The sequence below is a fragment of the Crotalus tigris genome, unplaced genomic scaffold (genome assembly GCF_016545835.1).
Source record: "Crotalus tigris isolate CLP2741 ecotype Arizona unplaced genomic scaffold, ASM1654583v1 scf7180000024464.508515016:1373766, whole genome shotgun sequence".
Taxonomy (NCBI): domain Eukaryota; kingdom Metazoa; phylum Chordata; class Lepidosauria; order Squamata; family Viperidae; genus Crotalus; species Crotalus tigris.
Genome location: NW_024100635.1, coordinates 1,098,880 through 1,124,379, shown reverse-complemented (window position 1 = coordinate 1,124,379; position 25,500 = coordinate 1,098,880). Strand labels below are relative to the sequence as shown.

General features: G+C 38.2%; 1 pseudogene; it reads right to left on the bottom strand.

Annotated features, from left to right (window-relative positions):
- Positions 1-10,207: 10,207 nt before the first annotated feature.
- Positions 10,208-23,564, bottom strand: LOC120303352 (annotated as a pseudogene).
- Between the last annotated feature and the right edge of the window lie 1,936 nt (positions 23,565-25,500).

Genomic DNA, 25,500 nt, shown 5'->3' with positions numbered 1-25,500 from the left:
CCCCACGAAAATAACATTAAGAGTCTGGATGAGGAAGAGTACTACAAATACTTGGGTATCCTTCAAGCTGACAACATCAAGCACACTGAAGTCAAGAAAAAGATTAGAGGTGAATACATCAAGAGAGTGAAGAAGATCTTAAAGTCCAAACTCAATGGAGGAAATACCATAAAGGCAATCAACACCTGGGCAATCCCAGTCATTAGGTACACAGCTGGAATAGTGGACTGGACTCAAGCAGAACTAAAAGCAATGGATAGGCAGACCAGAAAAATAATGACAATGAATCATGCCCTTCATCCACGCAGTGACATTGATAGACTTTATCTGCCAAGGAAATAGGTGGGTGTGGAATGCTACAAGTACATCAGATGGTTGAAGAAGAAAAAATGGCTTTGGAAGAATATCTGAAGAACAATGATGAAGATGCACTGAAATTAGTATATCAGGAAGGCTTACTAACTACTGGAGAGACCAAACTGGCCTACAAGAAAGACCAAATGAAGAACAGAATAGAGGCATGGGAAGACAAAGCACTACATGGCCAATACATTAAAAAAATAGCTGGGAAAGCAGATAATAATAAAACCTGGCAATGGCTAAGAGCAGGAAAATTGAAGAAAGAGACCGAGGGACTAATTCTGGCTGCACAAGACAAGCCTTAAGGACAAATGCATACAAAGTCAAAATTGAGAAGACAGCAACAGACAGTAAGTGCCGCCTATGCAAAGAAGCTGAAGAAACAGTGGACCACTTGGTAAGCTGTTGCAAGAAGATTGCACAGACTGATTACAAGCAGCGGCATGACAAAGTAGCAACAATGGTGCATTGGAAGATCTGCAAAAAATATCATTTGCCTGTAAGCAAAAACTGGTGGGATCATAAAATAGAGAAAGTCATAGAAAATGATAAAATTAAACTGCTCTGGGACTTCAGAATTCAAACAGACAAGCACCTGCAACATAACACCCCAGACTTAACAATTGTCGATAAGAAAGACAAAAAAGTCTGGATAGTGGACGTGGCAGTGCCTGGAGACAGCAGAATAGAAGAGAAAGAACTGGAGAAGATAACAAAATACAAAGACCTACAAATAGAAATAGAAAGACTGTGGCAAAAGCAAGCAAGGGTAGTACCAATAGTCATAGGCTCCTTGGGTGCAATCCCAAAACAACTGGAGCACCACTTGAACACCATTGGCATTGACAAATTCGCTATTAGTCAATTGCAAAAGGCGGCCTTATTAGGAACTGCTTCCATCCTGCGACGATACTGTAATACCATCAAACATCCACATCTGCCTATCCCAGGTCCTGGGTAAGGACTCGATAGGTAGACAAAATGCCAAATCCAGTCTGAACATCTGGCTGACTGTGCGATGATCAATAATAATAATAATAATAATAATAAAGTTGGAAGGGACTTGGAGGTCTTTGAGTCCAACCCCCTACCCAGGCAGGAAACCCTATACCATTTCGGACAAATGGCTGTCCAGTCTCTTCTTAAAAACTTCCAGTGTTGGAGCATTCACTGCTTTTGGAGGCAGGTTTTACCACTGGTTAATTGTTATGTCAGGAAAGTTCTAAGTTGCTTCTCTCCTTGATCAGTTTCCATCCGTTGCTTCTCGTCGTGCCTTCAGGTGCCTTGGAAAATAGCTTGACACCCTCTTCTTTGTAGTAGCCCCTGAGATATTGGAACACTGCTATCATGTCCCCCCTCGTCCTTCGTTAAACTAGACAAACCGAATTCCAGCAACCGTTCCTTATATGTTTTAGCCTCCAGTCCCCTAATCATCTTTGTTGCTCTTCTCTGTACTCTTTCTAGAGTCTCAGCATCTTTTTTACATCATGGTGACCAAAGCTGGATGCAGTATTCCAAGTGTGGCCTTACTAAGGCATTGTAAAGTGGTATTAATACTTCACGTGATCTTGATTCTATCCCTGTTAATGCAGCCCAGCACTGTGTTGGCCTTTTTTGGCAGCTGCAGGACACTGCTGGCTCATATCTAAGTGATTGTCCACTAGGACTCCAAGATCCCTCTCACAGTTACTACTGTTGAGCAAGATACCCCCTATACTATACCTATACATTTGTTTTTTCTTGCCTAAATGTAGAACCTTACTTTTTTCACCACTGAATTTCATTTGTTAGATAGCGCCCAGTGTTCAAGTCTGTCCAGGTCCTCCTGTATCTTAAGCCTGTCTTCTGGAGTGTTGGCTATTATTTACTATATGTAAATCTGTTTTTGTCTTTTTTAATGCACATTTCTCTTTTTTTAATGTTTCACCCATCCTTGTTTTTTTGTTGTAATTTTTTTCTTTTTTCTTTTCAGTTTGTATTCTATCTTAATTTGCTTAATATTGTTTCTTTAAAAAGGCCCGTTACCAGAAGCAATTTCATGTAGCTGCTCTGTACCTGTTTTCTAAGCTGCCTCTAAATCTAGAATCATAGCATCATAGGGTTGGAAAGCACTTCAGTGGTCTAGTCCAACTCGCTGCTCAAGGCAGGAGCTTTATATAACCCCAGTCAAATGACTGTCCGGTCTATTCTGGAAAACCTCCAGTGATGTAGCATCCACAATGCCAGGAGGCCAGCTCATCACCCATCATACCCGCCCCCCAATCCTTCTCTTCCATGGCCTTGATATACCTAGCTCTCAATCGATTGTCATTTAGCATCCAGACCATTTATGATCTTTCTTCTCTGTACATTTTCCAGTGGAGGATTCCACATGTGTGGAATCATGGGACCAGAACGGGGCGCAGTGGGCTCACCAGCATAGTGTAAAGTGGTACTATCACTTCTTGTTGTCTTGACATTATACCTCTGTTGATGCAACCTATGACTACATTGGCTTTTGGGGGGGGGGCAGCTGCAGTAGATTCCCTGATCCTACTTGTCCACTAGGACACCTAGATTCCTCCGTTGAGCCAGATATTACATATTCTCTTCCTGTTCTTTTTGTTTTTCCTACCTAGGTGTAGGACCTTATTTTATTCACCACTGAACTGCATTTTCTTGGCCCAATGCTCTTCCCCCTGACTTGGTGTCATCTGCAAATTTCATAAGTTCCCCTTCTATCCCCTCCTCTAGATTATTTATGAAGATGTTGAAGAGTCCTGGGCCCAAGACCGAACCTTGACATACCTCATTACATGCTTCTCTCCATGTAGATATAGTTCCATTGAGGAATACCCACTGAGTGTGGTTGGTCAGTCAATTGCGAATCCACCCAGTCCTGCTTCTGTCTATCCCATGTTGTTCTATCTTATCAAAAAGTTAACTTTTGCTCTACCTTGTCAAATGTCTGGCTGACGTCCAAATATACTATCTCCAAAACATTTTGCAAATCCACTAATTACATTACTTCATCAAAAATGGCAATAATGTTTGTCTGGCATCACATTCTTTTTTTTTTTTTTTTTTTATTGAAATTTTTCAAAAGTTTTACAAATAAAAATCCACCCCCCCCTCCCCAACCACCCCACCCCCCCCCCGACTTCCCAGAACTGAATATAGGATTATTTAACAAATATTTTAAAAATAACATTTGCAATTTATAAAATAATTAATAATAATAATAAAAATCACAGTAATAATATATATAATAATAATATACATAACATAAACTTTAAAATGAATAATATATACTAAAAAAGAAAAAAAAAAATAAAAAGAGAAGAGAGAGAGAGAAAGAAGAAAGAAGAAAGTAGACGAAGAATAAAGCATATATATATATAAAAAAAAAATATGAATAATAATACATAAAAAATGTATATATATAAAAAAGAAAAAGAAGAAAGAAAGAAAGAAAAAACAATCATTACAAATTATAAAAAGGCTAAATAATATTTTTCCATATCCAAATTATGTTGTATAAAATTTATCCATTTTTCCCATACCGCAAAAAATTTTTCTTGAGATTGCTCCTTTAAGAAAGCCGAAATCTTTGCCATTTCTGCCAAATACGAAACTTTATGAAACCATTCTTGTAAAGTAGGCAAAGATTCCTTCTTCCAATATTGTCCTATTAACAACCTAGCGGCTGTAATCAAATTTAACATCAATATAACCTCCTTAGCATCACAGTCAATAACAATACCTAGTAAAAATAATTGCGGAGTAAATTTTACCCTCCTTTTAAAAATTCTTTGAATATTCCACCATATCTTAATCCAAAAAGCTTTTATATGCTTACACGTCCACCAAATATGGTAATAGGTAGCATCCAAATATCCACATCTCCAGCATTTCGGCTGTAGATTAGGGTACATAATGGACATTTTCTTTGGGTCAAGGTGCCATCTATAAAACATCTTATAAAAATTCTCTCTTAAATTTTGCGCTTGTGTGAATTTAACATTTCTTATCCAAATAAGTTCCCAAGTATCCATTGAAATCGTTTCACCAATATTCTGTGCCCATTTAATCATACAATCTTTAACTAGTTCAAGTTCTGAATCTAATTCCACTAAAACCCCATAAACTCTCTTAATATGGGTTGGCCTTTGATCTCTTACTTGTTTTAAAAAAATTTCATCTTCTCTAAGCCAGCCCATTTTACAATCCATCTTCCATCTATCCACTATTTGTCTATATTGGAACCATGAATAAGTTAAGTTTTCATGTGTTAATTCTTCCAAAGATTTTAACTGCCAGTCTTGGCCATCCCATCTTAATAACTGTACGTAAGAGACCTTGTCCATATTTACCCCTTTCCTTATACCTTCTATGGCATGCCGAGGTATAGCCCATAATGGTATTTTGAAGTCACTTTTATAATACTTTCTCCACACTCTTAGCAAAGAGTTTCTTATAATATGAGACTTAAAAACCCAATCCACTTTTTTATTAAATATTAAATAGGCATGCCATCCAAAAAATAGGTCCCAGCCTTCCAAATGAAGTATTTCTGTATTTGTTAAATTCACCCAGTCGCTAATCAATGTCAATACTACAGCATCATAATACAATTTCATATTTGGTACCTTGAGTCCACCTCTCTCACGAAAATCTTGCATTATTTTAAGTTTCACCCTTGGTTTTTTCCCTGCCCAAACAAATTTATTAATACCTTTTTGCCATTCATCTAAATTACGTTCGTTCTTTAAGATAGGTAACATTTGGAACAAAAAAATAAACTTTGGCAGGACATTCATTTTAATAACTGCAATTCTGCCCATAAGGGATAACTGTAAATTATTCCAGTTTTTTAAATCCTTCTGTACCTCCATCCACAGCTTTTCATAATTATTTTTATACAATTTTACATTAGAAGCAGATAATGTAACCCCCAAATATTTTACCTTATCAACAATTTCAAAGTCTGTTAAGTTAACTAGAGCCTGTTTATCACCATTAGTCATGTTTTTAGCTAATATTTTGGTCTTATTATTATTAATTTTAAAGCCAGAAACACGTCCATATTGTTGAATCAATTGTAATAATTTCACCACCGAAGAAACAGGTTGAGACAAAGTAACAACCAAGTCATCTGCAAAGGCTCTTAATTTATATTCTTTTTTATTAATTTCTATTCCTTTTATTTCTTGAGACTCCCGAATTTTAATCAACAAAATTTCCAGTGTTAAAACAAACAATAACGGAGACAACGGGCATCCCTGTCTTGTTCCTTTTTCTATTACAAAAGCCTCTGACAAACCCCCATTTACAATAATTTGAGCAGTCTGTTTTTGATATATATTGGATAATACTTGTAATATATTTTGTCCAAAATTCATCTCCTTGATTAAACACAGCATAAACTGCCAATTCACTTGATCAAAGGCTTTTTCAGCATCCAAAAATATCAGGCCTGCAGAGACTTGGTTATTCTTTTCTAAATACTCTAATAAATTAATAATTTGTCTAACGTTATTCTTCATATACCTTCCAGTTATAAAACCCGATTGATCCCTATGTATAAACTGCTGCAAGATCCCCATAAGCCTGTTAGCTAAAATTTTTGCAAAAATTTTATAATCCACATTTAAAAGAGATATAGGCCTATAATTTTTAGGCAAAGTAAGATCTTGACTATCTTTTGGAATCAATGATATAAATGCATTACGCCAGGATGGAGGGATCTCTAACCCCTGTAATAAATTATTAAACAATTCACACAACGGTTGAGTCATCTCTTCTACTAAAACTTTATAATAAATAGATGTCAACCCATCCGTACCCGGCGCTTTGCCCAATTTCAATTGTTTAATAGCTGTAACAATTTCTTCCTTAGTAATTAAACCGTTAATCTTTTTTTCCTGATCTTCTGTTAATTTAGGAAAGTTAACTTTGCCTAAATAATTATTTATATCTGTAATTTGAATATTAGTACCCTTATATAATTTTTGATAGTATTCTAAAAAAGATTTCTTAATCAATTCTTTCTGATAAACCAATTTACCATTATAATTTATTTTATCTATATTCCTCTGTTTCTGTTTTTTTCTTAACTGATAAGCCAACCATCTCCCTGGTTTATTAGCATTACAAAATGTATTTTGTTTCATAAATAGCAAATTAGTTGCAGCTTGATCAGCCATCAGCATGTTAAATTGTGTTTTTAACAATTTTAAAGCTCCTTTAACCTTTTCATCTAAGGGATTTGAAATTAAAAGTTTCTCTTTTAATTTAATCTCCTCTTCCAAGTCTTTCCGTTTCTGAGTCTGTTTCTGTCTATGCAAATTATTCATTTTTATCAAAATACCACGCATAAAAGCTTTACTTGCATCCCAGACCATTGACATTGATGTTCCCTTGTTCATATTTAAAGTAAAATATTCCTTTAAACATTCCTTTAATTTATGAACATTTTTTTCTTGTTTAAATAAATTCTCATTCACCCTCCAGGATCTCCTATCTTCCTTCTCTACAAACAGTTCCATCCAAACTGGACTATGATCGGACAATGTCCTAGGAAAAATTTTTACATTCTTCACCCTGTTGTATAAATCTGTTGTGATCAAAAAGAAATCAATTCTTGAGAAAGATTGGTGTCTATCTGAGAAAAACGTAAAATCCTTTTCTTCTTGATTACGTTCACGCCAATAGTCTCTCAATTCCCAATCTTCTTTCATATCAAAAAAGGCTTTAGGTAATTTAGCCTGTTTAAAAAAGGTAGAAGAGCCTTTTTTGTCCATTTGTATATCTAAGACACCATTCCAGTCTCCCATTAAAATCACAGATCTATAGTCCAACAAAGTTATTTTCTGATGTAGTAACCTATAAAATTGCTCCTGTTGCTGGTTTGGTGCATACAACCCCACAATAAGAATTTTCTTGCCATATAAACCAAGTTCAAGCATAACATATCTTCCGTAAGGATCTGATTCTAACAAGGTAGCGGATAAATTCTGTTTAACATAGATTACCACACCCCCTTTCTTCCCAGGGGCGGGAGATACAAAATGAGATCCCAAGCGAGGATTATTTAAATATTTTTGATCTTTAGCTGTAATATGAGTTTCTTGCAAGCAAATAATATCATTGTTATGTTGTTTCAAATAGTGGTAAATTTTTTTTCTCTTTTGAGGAATGTTTAATCCATTAACATTCCAGGACAGGAGCTTTGCCATCTCCCTTGGCCTTCAGCCTGGAGAAGATCCGCTCAAATTCTGCTGCTGATGAATATGTAGCAGAGCTTTTGGGTCTTGCTCCTCCCACCGGCACTGAAGCAATTTGCTGAGTAGATTCTTCAATTTCTTTTTCTTTTTCTTTTTTCTGTTGTTCTTTTTCTTTACGTTTATGTGCTGCACGGGTCATTCTCTGTTCTTTAACCTCTGGTTGAGACATCCATACCACCTGTCCAGCAGTCATCATCCCTGTACCTTCAGATTTCTGTTCCATCTCTTTGTCACTCAAGACTTTATGCATCATGGGCAAAGGAGAGCCTGCTCCCAGGACCGTTTTATAAAATTCCTTAGCTTTAGCAACTGTATTAAGTCTATAACGTGTCCCCGCATGGCTCAAAACAATGCCCATCGGAATCTCCCATCTAAATGGCATTTGTCTTGCTTTAAGTTCATTTACTAAAAAAGCAAAATCTTTTCTGCTTCTTAAAATTTTAGGTGGAATTTCCTTTAAAATAATAATATCTTGGGCAGCAATCTGAAATCTTTTATTATAAAAAGTTTGTAGAATCTGATTTCGCAAAGACTTCTTAGCAAAATATATCACCACATCTCTAGGCAAATTCCTCTGTTTTGCAATCCAAGAATTAACTCTATAAATTCTTTCCACATCCCCACGTAACTCTTCTTTATCAATATTCAAAATAACAGCCAAGTCATTAATCACCATTTCCATCAAATCTTGAGTTTTATCTTCTTTCAGACCCCTTATTCTCAAAGCATATTCCATCTGTCTATACTGGAACATAAGAATATCATCTTGTGAAGTCTCCACTTTTTTCTCCATATCTTGAAATTTATAATCCAAAAGTTCAACTGTTTCTTCAATTTCCTCTACTCTGGAGTCCAGCTTCACAACCACTGAGGCCATTCCAGATAGAGCTAGAAGTATATCATCCCTCAAAATAGCATTATTCTGTTCTAAAAGCTCCTTCATCTCTTTCTTCATTTCCTCCTTAGTTTCAGATTTATTCTGGTCCAAAAGTTGTTTCATTTCCTCCCTAAACTGTGAGACAGCACTTACCATTATTTCTTTAATGTCTTGTGCTGATGTGCCAGATGGGGGAGGTGAAGGTGGAGTGGATTTAGGTTGCTGCACTGAGGGTATTATTTTAAGTTGTTGTTGCACAGTAGAAGTAGCAGGAGAAGAAGTTACTTTAGAAGCTGCAGTAGCTGGTTGTCGTTTTGAAGCCATTTTAATTTATCTTCCTTTCTTCTTAAAAATACCGATAAAAATAAGTAATCCAAAAAAAAAATTAAAAATAAGATAAAATAGAATAAAATAAGATCAATCTAAAAGTCCCCAAGAATAAAAAAGTAAAAAAGTAAAAAAAAAGCAGTATTAAACAACAATTCAGCCGATCCGTCTTTTAAAGGAAAAAAAACTTTCAAAACGCCATTTTACTTTCACTCTCACTTTTCCGCCCGAAAAAAAAGAGAAAGCTCAAAAAAATAAAAAAAAATCAGCAGATACTAAATAAACTAAATAAACTAAAAAAAAATAAAATAAAGCTAAACTATAAATAAAATCCTTTAAACAGTTCTGTCCGGTTTAAGATTACTCACGGTTTCTTTAAGTACGGAGATGGTAGCGGCGTCTCGCTTTGTTTCCGAAGAAACAAAGACAGCTGAGAGGCGGAGAAGGCAATGAACTCCGAGGGAACCCTCTTTCTACCCCCCTAAAAATAAAAATCCAGGGAGAGTTAAGAGGTTCTACCTCTATTCATGCGATCTCTACCCCTTCCCTTCGCCCGGGAAGGGGATTGCGAGCCGCGGGCCAGCTGGTAAACGCTGTGCTCCGCGGATCTGACACCTTCTCAGGAGGACGGCTACAAAGTAGCCGCCATCTCCACCGCTTTAACCACCGGAAGTCCTGGCATCACATTCTTAACAAAACCATTCTGGCTTGTTATTGCTGCCCATCATTCCTGTTTCTCTGGAAGCATTAGTGGAAACAGAAGTTTACTTTAATTTTAAAAGAAGGAATAAAATCAGGGGGGACAGGACTCAGAAGAACCAAGAGGGGTCACAGGCACCTTCAAACGCCCAGAGTGCCATACTCAGGACTGGCTTTCAGACTGAGCAACCGACATATTCTGAAATTAAAGGAATTCATTCCCAGGTTTTTTCAAACATTTGTGTCTACTCATTGTTGCCATCCACGGGGACCTCAACTTCCATGTTGTCTGTCGAATCTGGTTCAAAATTTGGAGAATCATCAGGGAAATCAGAGAGATCCTCTGTGATTCTTTGATTTTCAAAGGCTACTAACCAACTGACAAAACAAATGGCTGTTTTAGAGGGAAACCGTAGCTTAGTTGTCCGGTATGAAATGTCCTAATTTCCCCATCAGACTAGCAATGATGGAGAAGACAATCGCTGAATCTGAGAAGGATGCCAATCAAAATATATCCAGTTAGCCCTTCTAATTTTTAAACTGTGCCTAATGAATTGCTGTATTTTCATAGAATTTAGGACTAGGGCAGATAGCAATGCAACAATAAATTAAGAGGCAGAAACCTAACTACAGCTCACGTCATCAGAGTGTTGTAGAAGTGAGAGACTTGAGTCAGCTCTTTTGAGGAAAGGGAAGTTTATTACGCAGATTCAGAGAGCTATTTACAGCTTAAAGGGTCTGAACGCCCAACAGGGGCATGGGTGATCATATTTATAACCCTCAATACGTAAGTATTTCCTGATCAGGACATATTCCATACATGGTTACATTCTATAGTTCCTTATTCTAACACAGGAATGCTTTTAGCAGTTTGCAATATTTCATGTGATAGGCAATTTGCAATATATCATGTGATAGGCAGTTTACAATATATCATGTGCAAAGTTAAAAACAAGATATCAGGCTAGTCTGGCACTTCTAAATTTAAGTGTGGTCTGGGGAACAGGAAAACCTCCCTTTCACCCACAATTTCTGTCAGACAATCAGTATTTTCCCAGCCTCCCACTTTAAGAGGAGGAGAGTGGCGGGACTGATGTACGATTGAAACTGAAATTTTAAATTTATAAATAAGGGAAGGGAAGCTGAGTAAAACAGATTACTTAGAGATGCAGATTGCACAAGAGACAGATTACAAGTCAACAGTTGTATGTGTTAGAAACCCACTGTATGTATCACTGAGCAAGAGTTGGGTAATGAGCTTTACATTATCTTTTTATTATTAAATTCATTCATTATTAAACTTAATCACTGCCCATCTCGCCGTTAGAGGCAACTCTGAGCGACTTCCCTTGACCTAATGTCCATAGCAACACTGAAAATACCCATTTTTTCCCTTATCAACAATGAAACATTTTCAACTGTACATTTTTTCCCTCATGTTAGGTAGCAAAACAGAGAGGTTTGTCTCTCTTCTGCATGACAGTATGGCCAAATGGCAGCCACTTCCACAAGTCCACCGCATGGCCCAGGGAGGAAGCCAGGCCCACTGAAAATAACAACTGCTACCAGACATAGTCCCAAGGGCCAGGGATTCATGCCCTCCCCTCCATCCCCAACATGAGGATCAGAAATCTTAGAAAGAAAGAGGAGGGTGTGAGGCATGCAGGGACCCAGTGGGAGGGAGAAAAAGCCTGTGTTGGGAAACAGAGCACAGCGTGGGGGAGGCCTAGAGATGCCTACAACAGGCAAACCTGGGCCTGCATTTCTTCTAAGAGTTTTCCCCAGCCAGTGTTCCACTTAGTGACTGACACATTCAATTAATGGCTGCATCAGAGAGATCAGGGTAGTTGAGGAAAAAAGTCTCACTTAACAGCCGTTGCAACATGCAACCATAATTGTAAGGCCCACAGTTATATCTTGAGGACCTTTTCTACATTGGCTGAGAAATTCTGGGCCTCAAAATCTGGAGGAAACCAAGGTGGAAGACCTGAAACACCACATGTGGGACTTATATAATCAATATACAAAACTACCACCCAGAAGCCTTTTTGAGGAAATCCACAACTTCTACAAAAGGAAATATCCAGTAGCTGCTGTTGCTAAGCAGAAATTGGTAGTTAGCCCTTTTCCATTTTCCCTTTCTCTCCACCTACAAGTCCTGAGACACGTTTGAGTAAAAAGATTCAGACCAAAATTCAAATAGTCAATTTCTCAACTACAGTTTCAATGGGAAATCACAAATGAATTTCAAGCCTTTTCTAAATTCTTCAACTTTTGCCTCATGTCCTTCTGTGGACTAAGGGATGATTTATGAGTGAAGTAACATTCAAAGAGCCGACATTTGAAAGATTTCTCCCCTGTTTGAGTCCTCTGGTATCTCAACAGGCTGGATTTGTGACTGAAACGTCTCCCACAATTAGGACATTCAAAGGGTTTCTCTCTTATGTGAGTCCTCTAATGTTTTACCATGTGGGAATTCTGACTGAAACTTTTCCCACAATCAGGACATTCAAAGGATTTCTCTCCTGTGTGAGTCCTCTGGTGTTTCACAAGGCTGGAATTTTGACTGAAACTTTTCCCACAATCAGGACATTTAAAGGGTTTCTCTCCTGTGTGAGTCCTCTGGTGTTTCACAAGGCTGGAATTCTCACTGAAACTTTTCCCACAATCAGGACATTCAAAGGGTTTCTCCCCTGTATGAGTCCTCTGGTGTTTCACAAGGCTGGAATTCTCACTGAAACTTTTCACACAATAAGGACATTCAAAGGGTTTCTCTCCTGTGTGAGTCCTCTGGTGTTTCATGAGCTGGGAATTCTGATTGAAACTTTTCCCACAATAAGGACATTCAAATGGTTTCTCTCCTGTGTGAATCCTCTGGTGTATCACTAGGTTGGAATTCTGACTGAACCTTTTCCCACAATAAGGACATTCAAACGGTTTCTCTCCTGTGTGAGTCCTCTGGTGTTTCACAAGGCTGGAATTCTGACTGAAACGTTTCCTACAATCAGGGCATTCAAAGGGTTTCTCTCCTGTGTGAGTCCTCTGGTGTTTCATAAGGCTGGAATTCTGGCTGAAACGTTTCCCACAATCAGGACATTCAAAGGGTTTCTCTCCTGTGTGCGTCCTCTGGTGTTTCACAAGGCATGAATTCTCACTGAAACTTTTCCCACAATCAGGACATTCAAAAGGTTTCTCTCCTGTGTGAGTCCTCTGGTGTTTCACAAGGCTGAAATTCTGACTGAAACTTTTCCCACAATCAAGACATTCAAAGGGTTTCTCTCCTGTGTGAGTCCTCTGGTGTATCACCAGGTTGGACTTGTGACTGAAACCTTTCCCACAGATAGGACATTCAAAGGGTTTCTCTCCTGTGTGAATCCTTTGGTGTATCATCAGATTGGAATTGAGAGTGAAACGTTTCCCACAGTCAGGACATTCAAAGGGTTTCTCTCCTGAGTGAGTCCTCTGGTGTCTCACTAGGTTGGAATTCTTACTGAAACATTTTCCACAATGAGGACATTCAAAGTGTTTCTCTCCTGTGCATGTGCTATGGTGTCTCATGACATGGGAATTTTTAATGAAACTTTGACACAATCAATACAGTCATGGGTTTTCTCCCTGCTGTGAATCCTCTGATGTATCACCATGTTGCCATGCTTACTAATGCATTTACTGCACTAGGAGTGCTTTTATGGCTTTTCTCTTGTGTGGGTCCTTCCATGAACCACAAGGGAGCTGTTCTGACTAAAGCTTTTGCCATCATCAGATGATTTGTATGGCTTTTCTGCTGTGTGGCTCCTCTTGTGCATAATCAGTTGTGATTTGCAATATGTGCTTTTCCAACAAGAGACACAAGTACGGAGCTTTTCCACAATTGATATTCTTGAGGAAGTCAAAAATATGGACAATCCCTTGTTTTGTGGTGCTTTCATTCAATCCGTTTTCTTCCTCACAGGGCGAGGCCTGCATGGCTCTCTACTCTATGTGACTTTCCTATTCACCTTTTCCTCCACTGACTTCCAGATATTTCCTTTTTTTACTGAATGAAAAATAATCTCCCTTCACTTTTCATGTAATGTATCCTTGAGTTCTGAAAAATCTACTTATTCCAGTTTGAAATCTTTCTTGGTTTTCTCTCTTTTTTTCTAATAGCTGCTGGAGGAGAAGGAGAATTGTGTGGTTTTCTGAAGGAAAGGGAAAATATTTTAATTTCTGGCTCAGTTTGCTTTCCTTTTAAATTTTGCTTGTTATTCTTAGCTGTCCAGAGGGCTCTTCTTCCCGTCCTCTTTTCTATAAGATTTAAGGAAAAGTGTAACTTTAATTTTTATAAAATGGGGAGAGGTGTGAAAAAAGAAAAAATCTATACATTACAATGACAAAATAAACATGCCACAATGATAGAATAATCTCTTACATTTTTTATGATTCATCTGATACGTGGAAGACTACCAACATCCATGTTCAAATATCCATTCAATCAAATTCAGTTGCTGATTTGGGTAAAATTTCTTGTTGACTTCGGTCAATCACAAATCCTTAGCAATACAAAGGGTTATCATCAATACATCTGGAAGTGATGGGGATAGATTATATAATTCCAGATATATGCATACAGAGAGAAATACAGATACATACTCCTACAAAAGTATATATGGAAAAAATCTGTGTCTTTCTAGCTGGAAAATTGTCCCAAAAAAGTTTACAGTCAAAGCTTTTGAGCTAATTTTAGAGCTGTGGCGGCTTTAACTGACGGATAACAGAATAACAGAGTTGGTAGGGACCTTGAAGAAAGAAGGAAAAATTTTAATGGTGGAAATGATGATAAATCAAAAAAAGATGTTGATAATAGCAATATATGCACCAAACAATAAACAATAAATATTTTATCAAAAACTACACAGGAAAATATTGGAAATGGAATATCAAAATATTTGTTTAGTAGGAGGCTTTAACGCAATTGTGAATAAAAAATTAGATTACAAAAGTAGTAGTGGGGTGCCCCAGGGCTCTGTTCTAGGCCCAGTGCTCTTCAATATCTATATCAATGATTTGGACGAGGGGATAGATGGGGAACTCATCAAATTTGCAGATGACACCAAGCTGGCAGGAATAGCCAACACTCCAGAAGACATGGCTTAGGATACAGGACGATCTGGACAGACTTAAACACTGGAGCTATCTAACAAAATGAAATTCAATGGTGAAAAAAGCAAGGTTCTACATTTAGGCAAGAAAAACCAAATGTACAGGTATAGGGGGTACCTTGCTCAATAGTAGTAACTGTGAGAGGGACCTAGTGGACAATCACTTAATATGAGCCAAAAAGGCCAACGCAGTGCTAGGCTGCATTAACAGAGGGATAGAATCAAGATCACGTGAAGTATTAATACCACTTTACAATGCCTTGGTAAGGCCACACTTGGAATACTGCATTCAGTTTTGGTCACCACGATGTAAAAAAGATGTTGAGACTCTAGAAAAAGTACAGAGAAGAGCAACAAAGATGATTAGGGGACTGGAGGCTAAAACATATAAGGAACGGTTGCTGGAATTGGGTATGTCTAGTTTAATGAAGAGAAGGACGAGGGGGGACATGATAGCAGTTCCAATATCTCAGGGGCTGCCACAAAGAAGAGGGTCAAGCTATTTTCCAAGGCGCCTGAAGGCAGGACAAGAAGCAACGGATGGAAACTAATCAAGGAGAGAAGCAACCTAGAACTAAGGAGAAACTTCCTGACAGTTAGAACAATTAACCAGTGGAACAACCTGCCTCCAGAAGCAGTGAATGCTTCAACACTGGAAGTTTTTAAGAAGAGACTGGACAGCCATTTGTCTGAAATGGTATAGGGTTTCCTGCCTGAGCAGGGGGTTGGACTAGATGACCTCCAAGATCCCTTCCAACTTTATTATTATTATTATTAAAATAAGGGAAAAAGGAAGAAGGAAATTACCTAAGGTGTTTGTTAAAATGACAGAAGAAATCTGCGTACAGAATGTCTGGAGAGAAATGAACCCCAAAAAGACTCAGTATACTTTTCATTGTGTAGAAAGCAAAGGGAAGATTACCACACTATATATTTCCCAGGAAAATCATGTTCATGGCGGCAAAACCGAACAATGGCCCCAAGTACAGGTGGCCCTTAAATGGGTCAGGGGTATTAAGAATCTCCCAGTCCGCTAGAAGCATGATAAATCCAAAACTACGAATTGGTACGTGGAATTTGGGAAGCCTCAAAAAATGAACGTGTTGCCGAAAATTTTATTCTTGTTCCAATGCATACTTACAAAACTAGACAAGAATTTTTTTCAAAATTTGAATAAAATGATGCTCAAGTTTATGTGGCAAGGAAAAAGAGCAAGGGTTAAATTAAAATTATTGCAGGATTCAAAGGAAAGGTGGGGGGGATTTGGCCTTCCAGACTTGGAGAAATACTACCAGGCTATAGCACTAGTATGGGTAAGAGATTGGATATTATTAAAGAACAGGAGACTATTATGTCTGAAGGGCCATGACCTACAAATAGGATGGCATGTATATTATGGGATCATAAATATAAAATACATAAATATTTTCGAAGACACTATATTAGACAAGCTCTTATCGATGTATGGGCAAAAATTTGGCAACTAATTTATACCCAAATACCTAGTTGGATCTCATCATTAGAAATATATGTACACCCAAAATTTACCCAGTTAGATAAGATCATAACATATAAAAACATTTTAGATCAAAGAGGGGAATTGAAATCCAGGAAAACCCTCCAATATGAAGGGATAGAAGTAGAATGGTGGGCATACCTGCAACTGCAGGCGAGATATAGGAAAGATAAAAAAGAGTTAGGCATTAAATTAGAATCAATAGAATTGGATAAAATAATATTGAGATCGGAGGATAAAATGATTAAAAAATTATACCACTATTTGTTAGATCTGGCAATGTATGAGGAACAAGTAAAAGTGACTATGTTAAAATGGAGCAAGGATTTTGGTCTTAATTTTGATCTGCACATCTGGCAAGAACTATGGGCAAGAAACAAGAAGCTTACTCTGGCTACCTCTTACAAAATGTTCTATAGATGGCATCTCCCATCCATAAGGTTAGCTAAAATGTGTTCCAATGTCTCCTCTAAATGTTGGAAATGTAATCTGACAATTGGAACATGCTATCATATGTGGTGGGAGTGCACACGAGCTCGTGATTTTTGGAATAGGATCAAAGAATGGTTGGAAGAAATATTAGAGCGGCAGAGCCAAAACCAGAACTTTTCCTATTAGGTATAACCACGCAAAAGTATGACAAAGGCGTACTTTATTTAATGTTACACATTCTAACGGCTTCCAGACTGGTTTTTGCTTGAGCACGGGCGGCCCTTAAATGGGTCAGGGATGCTAAGAATCTTCCAGTCCGCTAGAAGCATGATAAACCCAAAACTACGAATTTGTACGTGGAATTGAGAAACCTATACGAAGCTGGGAAAACACCCAACACTATCCAAGAAATGCCCAAATACAATATCTCTATATTGGGAGTGAATGAAATGCACTGGCCTGAAAATGGAAGATGTGGAATAGGAAATTATACTATCTACTACTCTGGTGGGAATAGCAAACACCATCGAAATGGAGTAGCTATAATTGTTTAACAATTATGTAAATAAATGCATCAAGTCCTTTATTCCTGTATCCGATAAAGTGATAATGATCCGAATAAATAGTACTCCAGTAAATATGAATGTTATACAAGCTTACGCTCCCACAGCTGACAGCGATGAGGAGGATTTAGAGAAGTTCTACAAAGATATAAGCAGTTTACTGAAAACCCTAAAAAGTAATGGTATCACAATACTCATGGGGGACTTCAGTGCAAAAGTGGGAGAAGAAAGTGATACTCCTGTAGATGGAAACTTTGGCTTAGGGACCAGAAATGCAATCGAGTATGATAAAGATGCGAAAATGTATGGTTTTTATAAAGAACAGACAATGTTTGATCAGATACTGTTAACCTCTGATAAAAAACCTGATTAACAAACTATATAACTTTCTATTAAATACAAAAATGATGAACAAGTGAAAGAAACAATGATACAGTGGGCAGAAAACTTTGGATATAATATAGAATTTGAGAAATGGCAAAATCTTTGGGAAAGAAATTATAAATTGACCTTGGCAACTGCTTATAAAAAAACTGATATAAAATGTCCTATAGATGGCATTTGCCACCTACTAGATTAGCAAAAATCTTTAAAAATATGTCCAGTAAATGTTGGAAATGTAATCAAACACCTGGCTTGTATTACCATATGTCGTGGCCTTGTGTTAAAAAAAAAATTGGGCCAAAAGACACACTTGGTTAGAAAGGATGTTAGGGAAACATGTAAAATTTAAACCTGCACTCTTTTTATTAGGTATAATATGAGGAAATTTTAATAAGCCAAGTGTATATTTAACATTGCATAGATTAACAGCAGCAGGGATTGTATTCGCTCAGCACTGGAAGAATGAAGAAACACCACTAGACAAAGAGATAATCAAGAAGATATTGGACTGTGCTGAAATGGAGAGACTTTCGTTGAGAATCAAAGAGAAAGAAGATACAGAATATTTTCAAACATGGAATTTATTTCCTCAATGGTTGGAGAAAAGGGGTAGACACTAAGTATGTAACTTGTATTATTAAGCAAACAAATTGGACCAGACAACACCACGTTTATTAAGCACTAATCAAATGTAATAATAGAAAATTAGAGTTGGAAGGGACCTTGGAGGTCTTCTAGTCCAACCACCTGCTCAGGCAGGAGACTCTATTACTATTCCTGACAAATGGCTGTCGGTCTCCTCTTAAAAGCCTCCAGTGACGCAGCACTCACAACGTCTGGAGGGAAGCCATTCCCAAAGAATCAACCTTCACTTGAAGGAGACATTTGAAATCTTCCCACCAGCAGAAAATCGCAGCCCCCAGTTTAACAGCCTGCAGCACCAGTGGACGTAAAAGTCAGGGAGGGAAGGGATTGGCAGCAGCAGCAGCTGAGATGCTTCAGCCTAGTTGGTTCTCTGCTTGGACGCCGTGGAGGAAATCAAACAGCCCAGCTTGTTCCCGGCTTCTCCTCCGACCTGGCCTCCACTCACCTTCCAGCTGCTGCTTCAATCAGGGAAGAGCACAAAATCCTCCCTACGAACCATCTTCTTCCAATTAGTGATCAGGAAGAGGAAGTTCCTGAGCTTCCCCTCTCCTCCCCTCCTTTCTAGCAATATAGTACTCGATGGTTTTAACTCCTTCAAGCTCAACCATAGATGCCACCTACTGTATTGTCCACTTGATAAGCACAGATGTTGCCTTTTTCACCGTGGATAGGAGGCGGAAAAGTAAGCTTCTCTCCTCTCTGCTTAAGGCGTTTGTACGATTTCCCCCCTGAATAAAAGCTATCAAGTCATTTCTGATTTCTAGCAACCGACCTTTGCAACAGAGCCTAGTGAAATGTGATGCTAGTTATCCTAGTTACATTAGAAGATTAGCTATGTGCTGAGCCCCAAATGTTCATGACAGTTTTACACAATTATACAACCAGCTTTCCTAGGGGTGACTCTCAGGGGAGATCAAAAGCTCTTTATACCCAAAATCTTTATGATTTATTTAATGTGGCTCTCAAAGTTTTAGGACAGTGATGGCGACCCTTTTAGAGCAGTGGTTCTCAACCTTTTTAATGCCGCGACCCCCAACCAGTCGTAAGTCGAGGACTACTCAACCGGTCATAAGTTGAGGACTACTCAACTGGTGCAGCACCGTTTGCAGAATGGGATTTTTGGCAGGCTCAGCAGGGCAGAGACAGCCTGGACAATTCCTGTTGGCTTTTGAAAGCCAATAGAATTAGACTCTATTCAAGAGAGTCTATTCTATTGGCTTTCAAAAGCCAATAGAATAAAAGGGAGTAGCACAGCTAAGGAAAGGGGGGAAAAAATGGCGGACTGCGTTGTTTGGCGACCCCCGTGAAATGGTCATTCGACCCCAAATGGGGTCCTGACCCACAGGTTGAGAACCACTGTTTTAGAGTCTGAGTGTCCAAACTGCAACCCAAAACCCACTTATGCATTCTCCAGTGCTGGGTGGGTGTGGCCAATTGGCTGGGGGTGGCCAATTGGCTGGGGGTGGCTGCCGTAGTAACGGCAGACTGGATGGGACTAAAAAGTTCAATCAATCAATTCCAACTTTTGCAAGATCTTCCCCCCACCCCCAACAAGTTGAAATTGACTGATTGAACCTTTTTTTCTTTCTTTCTGCACATGGTAGCCCCAGTCCTAGGCCTTCAGCTGGGTTTTATAAAACCTTTTCATTTAGGCCTCCGCCGCCATGTGCAAAAAAAAAAGGTTCAATCAGTCAATTTCAACTTCTCGTGGGGAAAAAAAAGTTCTTACAAAGTTGGAATTGACTGAACTTTTTAGTTCCACCCAGTCTGCCGTTACCACTGCAGCGATGCCCACCCAAAGGGCCACACCTACCCGGCACTCAACGATGCATGTGGGTTTTGGGTTGCAGTTTGGACACTCAGTCTCTAAAAGGTTCACCATCACTGGCCTAGACATACCTAACTCTCTCAACGGATTGTCATTTAGCATCCAGACCATTTATGGTCTTTCCCCTTCTCTGCACATTTTCCAGGGCCTCAACATGTGTTGAATCATGGGACCAGAACGGGGTGCAGTATTCTAAATGTGGACTCACCAGTGTGGTGTAAAGTGGTACTATCACTTCTTGTTGTCTTGACACTATCCCTCTGTTGATGCAACCTACGACTACATTGGCTTGGGGAGGGGAAGCTGCAGCAGATTCCCTGCTCCTATGGATCCACTAGGACAGCTTGATTCCTCTGTTGAGCCAGATATTACATATTCTATTCCTGTTCTTTTCGTTTTTCCTACCTAGGTATAGGACCTTATTTTGTTCACCAATGAGCTGCATTTTCTTGGCCCAATGCTCAAATGTGTCAAGATCCTTCTGGATCTTGAGCCCATCTTCTAAAGTATTGGCTCTTTTCCCCAACTTGGTGTCATCTGCAAATTTCATTTGTTCCCCTTCTATCCCCTCCTCTAAATCATTTATGAAGATGTTGAAGAGTCCTGGGCCCAAGACCGAACCTTGAGGTACCCCACTGTTTGCTTCTCTCTATGTAGATGTAGTTCCATTGAGGAATACCCACTGAGTGTGGTTGGTCAGTCAATTGCTAATGCACCCAGTCCTGCTTCTGTCTATCCCATGTTGTTCTGTCTTATCAAAAAGTCAACTTGTGCTCTACCTTGTCAAATGTCTTGCTGACGTCCAAGTATCCTATCTCCAAAACATTTTGCAAATCCACTAATTACGTTACTTCATCAAAAATGGCAATAATGCTTGTCTGGCATCACATTCTTAACAAACCCATTCTGACTTATTACAGCTGCCTATCATTTCTGTTTCTCCAGAAGTATTAGTGGTTCAGAATTTGGAGAATCATCAGGGAAATCAGAGAGATCCTCTGTGAGTCTTTGATTTTCAAAGGCTACAACCGACCAGCAAAACAAATGGCTGTTTTAGAGGGAAACCATAGCTTAGTTGTCCAGTTTGAAATATCCTAATTTCCCTCTGTCAGACTGGCAGTGATGGAGAAGACAATCGCTGAATCTGAGAAGGATGCCAATCAAAACATATCCAGTTAGCCGTTCTAATTTTTAAACTGTGCCTAATGAATTGCTGTATTTTCATAGAATTTAGGACATGGGCAGATAGCAATGCAACAATAAATTAAGAGGCAGAAGCCTAACTGCAGCTCACGTCATCAGAGGAAGAGAGTGGCGGACTGATGTGTGATTGAAACTGAAATTTTAAATTTATAAATGAGGGAAGGGAAGCCGAGTAAAACAGATTACTTAGAGATGCAGATTTCACAAGAGACAGATTACAAGTTAACAACTTTATGTGTTAGAAACCTACCGTATGTATCACTGAGCAAGAGTTGGGTAATGAGCTTTACATTATCTTTTTATTATTAAATTCATTCAGTATTAAACTTAATCACTGCCCATCTCGCCGTCTGAGGCAACTCTGAGTGAATTCCCTTCACCTAATGTCCATAGCAACACTGGATTTCTCAGTGAAATATTTCCCACAATCAGGACAAAGGGTTTTTCTCCTGTGTGAGTCCTCTGGTGATTCACAAGGCTGGAATTCTCACTGAAACCTTTCCCACAATCAGGACATTCAAATGGTTTCTCTCCTGTGTGAATCCTCTGGTGTCTCACAACGCTGGAATTCTCACTGAAATCTTTCCCACAAACAGGACATTCATACGGTTTCTCTCCTGTGTGAGTCCTTTGGTGTTTCACAAGGCTGGAACTTTCACTGAAACTTTTCCCACAATCAGGACATTCATACGGTTTCTCTCCTGTGTGAGTCCTCTGGTGTATCACAAGGCTGGAATTCTGATTGAAACTTTTCCCACAATCAGGACATTCAAAGGGTTTCTCTCCTGTGTGAATCCTCTGGTGTCTCACAAGGCTGGAATTCTCACTGAAATCTTTCCCACAAACAGGGCATTCAAATGGTTTCTCTCCTGTGTGAGTCCTTTGGTGTCTCACAAGGTTGGAATTTTCACTGAAAATTTTCCCACAATCAGGACATTCAAAGGGTTTCTCTCCTGTGTGAGTCCTCTGGTGTATCACAAGTCTGGAATTCTGACTGAATCTTTTCCCACAATCAGGACATTCAAAGGGTTTCTCTCCTGTATGAGTACTCTGATGTCTCACCAGGCTGCATTTGTGACTAAAACTTCTCCCACAATCAGAACATTCAAAGGGTTTCTCTCCTGTGTGAGTCCTCTGGTGTATCATCAGGTTGGACTTGCGACTGAAACTATTCCCACAGATAGCACATTCAAAGGGTTTCTCTCCTGTGTGAGTCCTCTGGTGTATCACCAGGTTGTACTTGTGACTGAAAGTATTCCCACAGATAGCACATTCAAAGGGTTTCTCTCTTGTGGGAATCATCTGGTGTTTCACAAGGCTGGAATTCTCACTGAAACCTTTCTCACAATCAGGACATTTAAAGAGTTTCTCTCCTGTGTGAGTCCTCTGTGTTTCACAAGGCTGGAATTGTGACTGAATCTTTTCCCACAATCTGGACATTCAAAGGGTTTCTCTCCTGTGTAAGACCTTTGGTGTCTCAAGACCATGTAATTCTCGCTAAAACTTTTCCCACAATCAGGATATTCAAAAGGTTTCTCTCCTGTGTGAGTGCTCTGGTGTATCACCAGGTTGGACTCGTTAGTGAAACTTTCCCGACAATATGGACATTCAAAGGGTTTCTCTCCTGTGTGTGTCCTCTGGTGTCACATGACATGGAAATTTCTAATGAAACTTTCACACAATCAGTACACTCATAGGTTTTCTTCCTGCTGTGAATCTTCTGGTGTATCACCACGTTGCCATGCTCACTAAAGCATTTACTGCACTAGGAGTGCTTTTATGGCTTTTCTCTTGTGTGAGTCCTTCATTAACCACAAGGGAGCTGTTCTGACTAAAGCTTTTGCCACAATCAGATGATTTGTATGGTTTTTCTGCTGTGTGGCTCCTCTTGTGCATAATCAGTTGTGATTTGCAATATGTGCTTTTTCAACAATAGACACAAGTACAGAGATTTTCCACAGCTGATAATCTTGAGGAAGTCAAAAATATGGATAATCCCTTGTTTAGTAGTGCTTTCATTCAATCCATTTTTCTTCCTCGCAGGGCGAGGCCTGCATTACTCTCTGCTCTATATGACTTTCCAACAGACCTTTTCTTCCAATAGACTTCCAGATATTTCCCTTCACTTTTCATGTAAGGTATCCTTGAGTTTTGAATAATCTATTTATTCCAGTTTGAAATCTTTCTTAATTTTCTCTTTTTTTTTCTAAGAGCTGTTGAAGGAGGAGGAAAATTGTGTGGTTTTCTGAAGGAAATGGAAAATATTTTGATTTCTGGCTCAGTTTGCTTTCCTTTTCAATGTTGCTTGTTATTCTTCGCGGTCCAGAGTGCTTTTATTGCCATCCTCTTTGTCTATAAGATTCAAAGAAAAGTGTCATTAAATGGTTACAGATGTGGAAAAAAAAGAAAATATATATACATTATAATGAAAAAACAAACATGCCACAATACTAGAATAATCTCATATATTAATTATGATTCATTTCAGACATGGAAGACTACCTAAATCCAAGTTCAGATATCCATTCAATCATAAAATTCTCTTGTTGACTTGGATCAATCACAAATTCTTAACAATTCAAAGGGTTATCATCAAATATAAAGTGCTGAGGCTAAATTTTATAATTGCAGATATATGCATACAGAGAAAAATATAGACACACACCTACAAATGTGTATATGAAGAAAATCTATATCTTTCAAGCCTGGAAAAATATCCCCAAATAGCTTACAGTCAAAGCTTTTCAGCTAATTTTAGAGATGTGAATGAAAAATTAATTACAAAAGTAGTAAAATAGGAAAAAAAAGGAAGAAAAAGATTACCTAAGGTGTTTCTTAAAATGGCATAAGAAATCTGTGTCCAGAATGTCTGGAGAGAAATAAACCCAAAAAAGACTCAGTATACATTTTATTCAAATAGAAACAAATCATGGCCTAGAATTGATATGATATGGATGTCCCCTAAATTAAGAACTATAGCAGTAAAGGAAATGGAATTCTTTTTCAAAGAAAATAAAAAAGAAGACACTTCACTCCTGTACATATGGGATACAGCCAAAACATACTTCAGAGGATTAGCTATAACTTATATGGCTGAAAAGAATAAAGAGAAAAAGTAACAGTGTACAACGCTAAGGGAAGAGTTTAAAAACTTGGAGGTAAACTAAATCTAATAGAGTCAGAAGAGTTGGCTCAACAAATCAGAAGGGCAAAACAATTTTTTTTCAAAAATGCAAATAATCCGGGAAGATGGCTGGCTTATAAATTAAAAAGAGAAAGAGAGAAAAAGTTGATAACCAATTGCAAGATGAGAAGGGAGATCTGTAACTCCAAAATGAGGCAATAAAAAATAGTTAAAGAATATTATGAAAAACTATACGATATAGAAAAAAAATCTCTCTGGAAAAAAAACAATACAATATATGGAAAAAGCCAATCTACCAAAAATGCCAGAAAATTTTAAAAACATGCTAAATGAAAAAACAATAATGATGAAACTGATGGAAGCTATAAAAAGACAAAAAATTGATAAAACTGCAGGACCGGATGGACTACCTGCAGAGTTTCTATAAATGCTTTCAAGATATGTTAATTTAGACAATATATCATAAGCAAACAGGAAAAGTAATTATAAATGGGGACTACATAGGCAATGTTAACATAAAGAAAGGCACAGGACAAGGATACCCGTTATCCCCATTGCTATTTATATTAACATTGGAAGTTTTGAACAGGAACATCAGACAAGACCCAGAAATAAAAGGAATGGAGATAAAAGACGAAAGCTATAAATTACAAGCATTTGCAGATGACTTGGTATTTATCACAGAAAAACCATTGGAGACAACCCATAAACCAGAGATGTCAAATTGCCAGCACGCAGACCAGACACGTCACCTGGAAGCTGTGCCCACTCCACTGCAGGCAATGGCAAAACTATTCCGATACATCATGCAACATCACATGATGTTGCAAGTTTGACATGTCTGCCCTAAACTATTGAAAAGGATTCAGTTATTTGGAGAAGTAGCAGGATTGAAGATAAATAGAGAAAAAACAAAAGTTATAGTTAAAAACCTTACATCTAACCAAAAAGAACAATTGTCAGAAAAAATGGATTTTCAAATAGCTAGGAAAGTTAAATATTTGGGAATATACTTAACAGCAAGATGTGCAATGATAAAAGATAACTACATAAAATTACTTAATCAAATAAAATAAGATCTAGAAAAATGGAATAACTTACAACTATCAGTGTTA